Raw genomic sequence first — 10,785 nt, forward strand, 5'->3', positions numbered from 1 at the left:
CCAAGTGCTTAGTACAGTGCCCTGTGCAGAGTAAATGCTCAATAAATACCATTGATCGATCGATTGATTACAGCATCCTTCTCAAGGGTACAGAACATGCCTGCGTACTGCACAGAGTAAGTGCTCAATTAATAATATTGATTGACTGATTAATTAGTTAGTGAAGGCATGACTTATGGTGAATTTTACCTTTTCAAGGACAGTTGTTTAAATGGTACACACCCATTTAACAGAGAGGATTTTCTGCAGAGCACACCTACAGATCTGACCTGATCACCTCATAAACAACTTGGCCTTGCTCCTTCATGCCTCCATCTTCTTTCTAATTACTCTGCTGAGATGTAAGTGATGATCCCCAATTCACTTTCACCCTGGCTCTGCTGCCCGCCACCAAGCCATTGAGTAATAATAATAATAATGATAGTATTTGTTAAGCACTTACTATGTGCCAAGCTCTGTTCGGCGATATAAGGTAATCAGGTTGTCCCACATGGGGCTCACAGAATCGGGATTAGAACCCATGACCTTCTTACTCCTAGGTTACAGATAACCTGTAACATAGGTTACAGATGCCTGTTTTATCTTACTATTCTGTGTAAAACAAAAAAGAGAGGGAAACGGCTGCTGGGAAAAACTATTTCACCGGGCAACTGATGGTCACGTTGTCTTCTTTGCCTGGCTGAGAAAAGGGATGAGATCTGAAAGCAGTATAACCTAGTGGCTAGAACATGGTCCTGAGAGTCAGAAAGACATGGGTTCTAATCCCAGCTCTGCCACTTCTCTGCTGTGAGACCTTGGACAGGTCACTTCACTTCTTTGTGCCTCAATTACGTCAGCCGTAAAATAGGATTAAGATGGTGAGCCCCATGTGGGACAGAGAAGCAGCATGGCTCAGTGGAAAGCCCTACTTCCCTTCAAAGCCCTACTGAGAGCTCACCTCCTCCAGGAGGCCTTCCCAGACTGAGCCCCCACCTTCCTCTCCCTCTCCTCCCCCTCTCCTCCCCCTACCCATCCCCCTGCCTTACCTCCTTCCCCTCCGCACAACACCTGTATATATGTATATATGTTTGTACGTATTTATTACTCTATTTATTTATTTAATTTGTACATATTTATTCTATTTATTTTGTTTTGTTAATATGTTTTGGTTTGTTCTCTGTCTCCCCCTTCTAGACTGTGAGCCCACTGTTGGGTAGGGACCGTCTCTATAAGTTGCCAACTTGTACTTCCCAAGCGCTTAGTACAGTGCTCTGCACACAGTAAGCGCTCAATAAATACGATTGAATGAATGAATGGAAAGAGTCCAGGCTTGGGAGTCAAAGGTCATAGGTTCTAATCTTGGCTCCGCCACTTGTCAGCTGTGTGACTTTGGGCAAGTCACTTCACTTCTCTGTGCCTCAGTGACCTCATCTGTAAAACGGGGTTTAAGACTGTGAGCCCCATCTTGGACAGCCTGATTACCTTGTATCCCCCAGTGCTTAGAACAGTGCCCAGCACATAGTAAGTGCTTAACAAATGCCATCATTACTATTATTATTATTATTATTGTTATTACAGGGACTGTTTCCAACCTGATTGGCTTTTATCCACCCCAGCACTTAAAACAGTGCCCAACACATAGTAAGTAAACGTTTAACAATTATTATTATTGTTATTAAGTTCCGGGTCCAGCCAATCAGCTTTTCAGGTGTCTTGCTCTTTCAATTCTGGGCACTGTAGAAAAGGGATTAGCAACCCTCCTTTCTGACTCTCCAAACTGCTGGGTTTGTCCAGCCCCTTCTCACATCTTTCTACATTGATCTATCTTATCAATTTAGATCCTAAGCTACTGGACAGCAAGGTCCATGGGTGGTCATCTGTCTGCCTGAACTGAACTTAGCGGAATTGGACTTAATAATAATTATGATATTTGTTCCTTCTCTTGGGGGAAGTCATGCCTGGAGGAGTCTAATTTGTGGGATAATGGGCCATTGATAGGGCTCTTCCCAGATCCGGAAGGGAGGACCCAAAACAGGAGCAAGAGGGGCAGGGAAGAAAAAGAGGAGCATTGTGGGAAGCAGCTTGGCCTAGAGAAATCAATACACAATCAGTGGCATTGATTGAACTTTTACTGTATGCAAAGCATTGTGCTAAGCACTTGGGAGAGTGTAATGTAGTAGATAGACATGATTCCTGCCCTCATTATGCTTACAATCTGCTGAGCGCAGAGCTGGGTATCAACAGAGCTTCTCTAGGTCAGAGAAGCAGGAGTGGACACTGAGGGTAATAATAATAATAATAATAATAATAATAATAATAATGGCATTTGTTAAGCACTTACTATGTGCTGAGCACTGTTCTAAGTGCCGGAGTAGATATGAGGTAATCAGGTTGTCCCATGTGGGGCTCACAGTTTTAATCCCCATTTTCCTGATGAGGTAACTGAGGCACAGAGAAGTGAAGCGCTACCCAAGGTCATACAGCAGACAAGTGGTGGAGCTAGGATTAGAACCCACAACCTCTGACTCCAAAGACCATGCTCTTTCCACTAAGCCACACATAGTGGATAAAGAATGTCCTGGGAGTCAAAACAACCTGCATTCTAATTCCAGCTCTGCTACTTATTATTATTAATAATAATAATTATAATTATAATGATATTCATTAAGTGCTTAATATTTGCCAAGCACTGTTTTAAGAACTATGGTAGATACAAGTTAATCAGGTTGGACACTGTTCTTATCCCTCGTGGGACTCACAGTCTTAATCCCCGTTTCATAGATGAGGTAACTGAGTCCCAGAGAAGTGAAATGACTTGCCCAAGGTCACACAGCAGATAAGCACTTAGTACAGTGTTCTGCACACAGTAAGCGCTCAAAAAATACAATTGAATGAATGTGGCGGAACCAGGAATAGAACCCAGGTCCTTCTAACACCCAGGTCCTTGCTCTATCCACAGAGCCACACTGCTTCTCTAATTGTCTGCTGTGTGAGCTTGGGCAAGTCACTTAATTTTTCTGTGCCTTAGTTCCCTCATCTGTAAAATGGGGATTAAGACTGTGAGCCCCATGTGGGACAGGGAAGGTGTCCAACCTGATTAACTTCTAGCTACCCTGGCATTTAGAATAATGCTTGGCGCATAGTAAGTGCTTAACAAATACCATCATCATCATCATCATCATCACCATCCTTGGTAAACAGCGTATCTATATTTCTGTTTAATTTTCCAAAATAAAAAGATTAATTAAAAACCCAGCTGGCACAGTTGCCATGTTCACTCTGTTGGAATGGCAGAATTTTTATAACAATCATATCAACGACATTCTTTTCAAACTATGGAATCCATACTCCCACCTAAACAGAAAATTCTATATTGATTAAAACCTCCTTGGGGTTTGGCACCAGGCCTTTGCCCCTTCAGCAGCTTCATTATAGACTAGGCAAAATCAAACTCAATAATAATAGCAAAAACAACAATGATAATAATAATAAGTGTGGTTAGGCATCAGGCTTTTAGCCCTTCAACTATTTCATTATAAATTAGGCAGAATCAAAATCCATAATAACAATATAATAATAATAGTAACAAAAACAACAATAAAATAACAGTGATAATGATAATTGTGGTATTTTTAAAGTATGTGCCAAGCACTCTCCTAAATGCTGGGGTAGATGAAACAGTCAGAACAGACCAACGCTTGAAAGTCACTAAAATTTGTTCTGCGAATCTATTTCTGAATCTGATTTTAATTTTCTTTAAGGCTTAAAAAACATGAATGAAGCAACACGGCATAGCAGGATGGGCCTGGGAGTCAGATGGTCATGAGTTCTAATCCCAGCTCTGCCACTTGTCTGCTGTGTGACCTTGGGCAAGTCACTTCACTTCTCTGGGCCTCAGTTCCCCCATCTGTAAAATGGAGATTGAGACTGTGAGCCCCATGTGGGACAGGGACTGTGTCCAATCCGATTTGCATGTATCCACCTTAGCACTTAGTACAGTGCCTGGCACGTGGTAAGTGCTTAACAAATACCACAATTATTATTATTATGTTTCATTTTCAATGCCTTTTATAATTGCAAGCTAAAGAGTGTAATGCTTTTAAACATTAGAGTAGCTCACTCGACAATGATAGTAAATGTTGAACATTTAATTCACAGTTGGTGATAGTCATGGCTCTTCGATCTGACGAAACTGTCTTCATAGAAGCAAACCCAATGGACAGGTATTTTTTTTTTACAAAATACTTTTTTCTCAACCGCAGTAACACAAACCATGAGATGCTGTGGGTTTAACACTAGTCTTTTAATTTCACCACTCAGCTTAGTAGACCTCAATACTGTTCAGGTGAGCAAACACAGACAATTCAGATTCAGAATCCCTGGAATGCCATTTTGGGGCATGTTTCGATCAATCAATCACCTTTATTGATTCCTGATTGGCTAAAGAACTGATCTGATTGACAGCCGCTGCCTGATAGCTCTGCACTGCCTTACTAACCCTTTTACCTTCATGCCATCATGCCACGTTTTGTTTTGTTGTCCATCTCTCCCTTCTAGACTGTGAGCCCATTGTTGGGTAGGGACCATCTCTATATGTTGCCGACTTGTACTTCCCAAGCGCTTAGTACAGTGCTCTGCACACAGTAAGAGCTCAATAAATATGATTGAATGAATTAACAAATCATGACAGGATTCTGGACCTCTCCTCCCCCTCTACCCCTCTCCCCACACAAGGGACAGGACTGAGAAGTATTGGATGCAGTATTTCGCACCAAGAAAGCGTTCCTCTGCTCTTGGTGATGATAATGAAAACCGCTGAAATGTTATCTGTCAATCGGTTGGAGGTACTGATGTCAAGAAACCTGTGGAGGTGGAGAAGCAGAACGAGTGGTATGTCGTTCCAAAAAAAATATTAATCCTGTGTATCTGGCACAATCCCAACTGATGCTATGTTAACATCTGGTGGTCATTTGCCTAGTATGGATTTGGGCCCAAAAAAGAAGTTCTCTCCTAGAAAATTATTTTCAAAAAACTGTGCTTGCCCTGTGCAGATGAGGAACAATAATCTCTGGGTTAAAAAAAAATTCTGTCTCACTCCAAAAAGAATCTTTCATCTTGCGGTTGCTAGTCTGAATTTCCCCTTTAGTTTCCACACTCTGCATACAGATACACATGAGCAGACATATTATTACTACTACTACTATTACTACTAGAAGCAGTGTGGCTCCGTGGAAAGAGCCAGGGCTTGGGAGTCAGAGGTCATGGGTTCAAATCCTGGCTCTGCCAGTTGTCAGCTGTGTGACTTTGGGCAAGTCACTTCACTTCTCTGTGCCTCAGTTACCTCATCTGTAAAATGGGGATTAAGACTGTGAGACAACCTGATCTCCTTGTAACCTCCCCAGCACTTAGAACAGTGCTTTGCACATAGTAAGTGCTTAATAAATGCCATTATTATTATTATTACTATTGTTGTTATTATTGTTGTTGTTGTATTGGTTAAGCACTTACTATGTAACCAGCACCGTTCTAAATACTGAGGTAGATATACAAATTAATCAGGTCAGACACAGTCTCTATCTTACATAGGTCTTACAGTCTAAGAAGGAGGGAAAACAGAGATTGAATCTCCATTTTATCGGTGAGGAAATTGAAACACAGAGAAGTTAAGTGACGGTCCAAGGTCACATAGCAGGGATCTGGGAGAGCTTTCATTTCCACCCAGTCACACTCCTTCTCTAGATGCTCATATAATAATAATGATGGCATTTATTAAGTGCTTACTATGTGCAATGCACTGTTCTAAGTGCTGGGGAGGTTACAAGGTGATCAGGTTGTCCCACGGGGGGCTCACAGTCTTAATCCCCATTTTACAGATGAGGTAACTGAGGCACAGAGAAGTTAAGTGACTTGCCCAAAGTCACACAGCTGACAAGTGGTGGAGTCAGGATTTGAACCCCTGACCTCTGACTCCAAAGCCCGGGCTCTTTCCACTGAGCCATGCTGCTTCTTTTGCATACCTACTCCATTCCCATCAAATGAACCTGAATTAATTGACCATTAATTGACTATTGAGTAACAAGTGGTGGGAAGCCAGGATCATTGCCAATTGAACATAGGGAATAAAAAGAAATACCTGCTAAATATTTGACAGCCAGCCCATTCTCCAAGCAAAGGGCTCACAGCTAGAACAATAAGGAAATCCAGTACCCTCGATCTATTTACATCCTGAATTACTCAGGGTAAGTAGGCAAGTGTTTATTTGAAACCAAGAATGAACCATTGTGCAGGAAATGTGACAAGGGACACAGGAATGTGATAAGGGATTTCATTTATTCATTTATTCATTCAGTTGCATTTATTGAGCACTTACTGTGTGCAGAGCACTGTCCTAAGCACTTGGGAGATTACCATACAACATTAAACAGAAATAGTTGCTTCCCACGATGAGTTTACAGCCTAGTGGGAAGAGGGGAATGGATTTGGGGGGCTTCCTCCTGATCCAACTGGGTTGATAGAGCATAACAGCATGACTCAGTGGAAAGAGCACGGGGTTTGGAGTCAGTGGTCACGGGTTCAAATCCCAGCTCCACCAATTGTCAGCTGTGTGACTTTGGGCAAGTCACTTAACTTCTCTGTGCCTCAGTTACCTCATCTGTAAAATGGGGATTAAGACTGTGAGCCCCCCATGGGACAATCTGATCACCTTGTCACCTCCCCAGCGCTTAGAACAGTGCTTTGCACATAGTAAGCACTTAATAAATGCCATCATTATTATTATAACTACTTTATTTCCTTCTTTTATCAGAGACATAAAATGCAGACTTATGGCTCAGGACAGAGTTTTAATCAGTCTGAAAGTCCCTACCCTATACCTTCCAGGGCATGGGTACACACTCCTCAAATACACACCCTTCCCAATATTTTTTTTAATGGTATTTGTTAATTACTTACCATTTTCCAGGCACTATACTAAGTGCTGGAGTGGATACAAGCTCATCAGGTTGGGCACAGTCGATGTCCAATGCGGGGCTCGCAGTCTTAATCCCCATTTTACAGATGAGGTAACTGAGGTACAGAGAAGTGAAGTGACTGACCCAAGGTCACACAGTAAACTAACGGTGGCGCCAGATTAGAACCCAGGTCATTCTGACTCCCAGGCCCTTGCTCTATCCACTAGGTGATGTTGCTTTTTCTTATTCATTCATTCAATCGTATTTATTGAGCGCTTACTGTGTGCAGAGCACTGTACTAAGCACTTGGGAAGTACAAGGTGGCAACATATAGAGACAGTCCCTACCCAACAGCAGGCTCCCAGTCTAGAAGGGGGAGTCAGACAACAAAACAAAACATGTGACAGGTGTCAAGTCATCAGAATACATAGAAGTAAAGCTATTGCACATCATTAACAAAATAAATAGAATAGAAAATATACCCAAGTAAAATGAATGGAGTAATAAATCTGTACAAACATATATACAGGTGCTGTGGGGAGGGGAAGGAGGTAGGGCAGAGGGGATGGGGAGGAGGAGAGGAAAAAGGGGGCTCAGTCTGGGAAGGCCTTAGCGTGTAGCTTAGTGTAGCTTCTTAGCGTGTAGCTTGAGTGGCCAATAAAATAATTCCCTTCTGGGGATGAGGGGGGCATATGATGACCTGGAGCCCTACCTCAACTACAAGGAAACCCACTAATAGATGGAAGTACCAATATAGAACCTCCTCTCAGGATGGCACCTGGAGAGTTTCCAGTACTCTACAGTCTTGGCAACAAAAGGGAGAGTCAAGCAGGGGCATATCCATTCCATTCCTAGCTTGGGCAGTGGCTAGCGAGTGGAAGGCCATCTGCCACAAGTCGAAACTCACCTGTGCTGGGCAGCAGCAGAATGGGGAAGAGTTGAGGGTGGAGACTCAAGTTGATGGCATGGACGAAGGCAGTGGTGAACCACTTCTGTATTTTTAACCAAGAAACCTCTATGGATGTACTACCAGAACATTTGCAGATTTGCAGTGGAGGTGGGGCATTCTGGGAGAAGCAGCGTGGCTCAATGGAAAGAGCATGGGCTTTGGAGTCAGAGGTCATGGGTTCAAATCCCGGCTCCACCACTTGTCAGCTGTGTGACTTTGGGCAAGTCACTTAACTTCTCTGTGCCTCAGTTACCTCATCTGTACAAATGGGGATTAAGACTACGATCCTCCCGTGGGACAACCTGATCACCTTGTAACCTCCCCAGTGCTTAGAACAGTGCTTGCACATAGTAAGCACTTAATAAATGCCATCGTTATAATTCTGGGAGAGATGTGTCCATGGAGTCGCTATGGGTCAGAGAAGACTCAACAGCATAAGACAGACAGACCAATATAGAAACACTCATTTTACTTGAGTAGATCCATTCTTGTTATAGACTGTTGAAGTGGGCCAGGTTTATGGCATGTAAGGTTAACATTAAACATAAAGTAAAAGTCTGGAAAAATAAGGTTCATCTGTATCCAAGGCATGATGATGATAATGGTATTGACATTCGTTAAGTGCTTACTGTGTGCCAAGCACTGTACTAAGCATTGGACTAGATATAACATAATAAGGTTGGACCCAGCCCCTGTCACATATAAGTCTTGCAGTCTAAGGGAGCAGTCTGATGGAAAAAAGTCAAGCAGAAAACCCTCAAATCGTTGTATCTTGCATTGGGAGAAATGAAAACCAAGCTTAGAAAAAGGCACATTAAACTTGCTGTCCCACCTCACCCAGATTGGGGTGAGGAAAGCCTGCTGCTTTCTTGAGTTCAGGGTTTGGGTTTTTTAATGCTTTAATTGTAACAGAAAAAAAGAAGGGTAAAAGCAACAAAAAGAATTCAAGTTACCTGAAGACTAGAGGGGAGGGGTCCTTGGAATTAGAAGCGAAGAACTCAGTAAGAGAAAGGAGCAAATTAAGGAAGAAGGGGTCACAAATGCATGAACTTAAACAAGGAATAAAGAGAAATGTTCAGGACGGAAGCACAGAAAGAGGATGTAAAGATGAAATTTGGAAGGAAAGATATGTTCATAATGTTAAATTTCTGGGATGTGAGGAGAGAAATTTGCAGGAGGTAGAAGTGTAAGGAAAACACAGTTCCCTGTAAAATGTAACATCATTATCTGGATGATCCACAAAGAGAAATAATTATAGATGTAGGGGGGTTGAGTGCACAAAATACATAGTCTTTTACCATTGTTTTTGTATTCATAGAATTTCATCTTTTCTAACGTCTCTAGTACCAAACCCTTACTCACGCTATTCTTAGTTCATGAGCCTCTGGAGGGAAGGAACCGTGTCTAATCATCACCTGCGTATTTTTTCTCCAGCGCTTAATGCAGTGCTGTGCACACAGTAGGCTCTTACTAAACACTATTACAACTACTTCTAGGAAGGTGGAGGAAAAGGATGTCCCAGGCCCAAGTAGATGCAACTGATAAAGATCCAAAGGTAGCAGTATTATGGAAACAGGCAACCACACATTTAGAAAAGTGGACCGTCAAGAATGGGCCCTGTGAAGAATGACTGTGTGACATTTTCAAGAAAGATTCAGGTGTTGAACATTTGAGAAAGGTAAAAGCAATAGATTTAACAGGAACTTTCAGATGTACCTTGTGAAAGCAAGGTGGATAAAAGCAAGTCAAATGAAATTACAAATACTGTAGAGGGAAAGAGACTGACCTTACTAAGGAGAAGTGGAAAGTTAAATGAGGCTTTATGCAGCTGAAGACAAGGATAGGTTAAGGCAATCTTTAGGTCTAGTGATCAATTCATGTTTTCAATTACAATTGGATGAATGTGGAAACTAGGTAGTTTGAAGTTGTCGGGATTGTAAGTAGAAGTGAAAAGCCTAAAAGAATTTGTGGTCAGAGAAGAAATAGAGATGATGTATTGCAAGAATAGGAGCTGAATATGAAATGAAATGTAAATGTTTTTATAATTGCTTTCAATTATGATTTCCTATGAAATAATTTGAATGCCTGGTGAGAATAATTCTGTGTGTGTGTGAATATCTATCTCTATGTAGCTAGATAGATATATTAACTATATTCTATCTATACACATTTTAGAATATATTCATATATCTGTATGCATGTATGTGTATATCTATATATTATGTATAATTTTCCTGAATGGTTTCTGATAAAAGGCACTCTATGAATAAAATAAAAAATTAACCCTTAAGAAACATAAAGCCCTTTGATAATGTTATATAATTAAAAACTCATGACCCCTCATGACACCTTAATGGGGATTAAGACTGAGTATCCCATGTGGGGCATGGATGGTGTCCAACTTGATTATCTTGTATCTATCTACCCCAGTGCTTAGTACAGTGCCTGGCATGTAGTAAGCACTTAACAAATGTCATTAAACTCCCTCCCCCAAAAAAAACCTCGTGATGTGAGTAAAGAAACCCTATTGTCTTCATTTTAGAAATGAAGGAACTGAAGAGGTAGTGAAGATTTAAGTATCTTACTTGGATAGTAGAGGAAGGATCTGGAGAAAAGTAGGCTTCCACAAGCCCTCAAAAAGTTCTCTTTCCCAAGTTTTCCTCAACACCCCTCCAAGACCACCCAGTTGCTGTCCAGCTTCCCCTTAATCTTGTAAAAGCAAATCTCCATTTGGCACCAACTGCAACCAAGCTGATTGAACTGGAGGATGACTCTTCAGCCCAGTAAAAAACCCTAATAGACACCTAGTGAAAAAATGATTCTCATCCCCCTTTCTCCAAGAAACTCCAAGATTGTTAGCTGACCTGGGTATAATCCTATTGTTCTTAGCAGCTTTCCAGAAAAGGA

General features: G+C 41.6%; 1 non-coding gene across 1 annotated transcript; it reads left to right on the plus strand.

The window, feature by feature from the left end:
* Positions 1 to 7,689: 7,689 nt before the first annotated feature.
* LOC119934610 lies at positions 7,690 to 7,826 on the plus strand. The gene has a single exon (XR_005452983.1). It is a non-coding gene; the product is annotated as a small nucleolar RNA SNORA7 (small nucleolar RNA).
* The last annotated feature ends 2,959 nt before the right edge of the window (positions 7,827 to 10,785 follow it).

This window comes from Tachyglossus aculeatus, chromosome 1, assembly GCF_015852505.1.
Source record: "Tachyglossus aculeatus isolate mTacAcu1 chromosome 1, mTacAcu1.pri, whole genome shotgun sequence".
Lineage (NCBI taxonomy): Eukaryota > Metazoa > Chordata > Mammalia > Monotremata > Tachyglossidae > Tachyglossus > Tachyglossus aculeatus.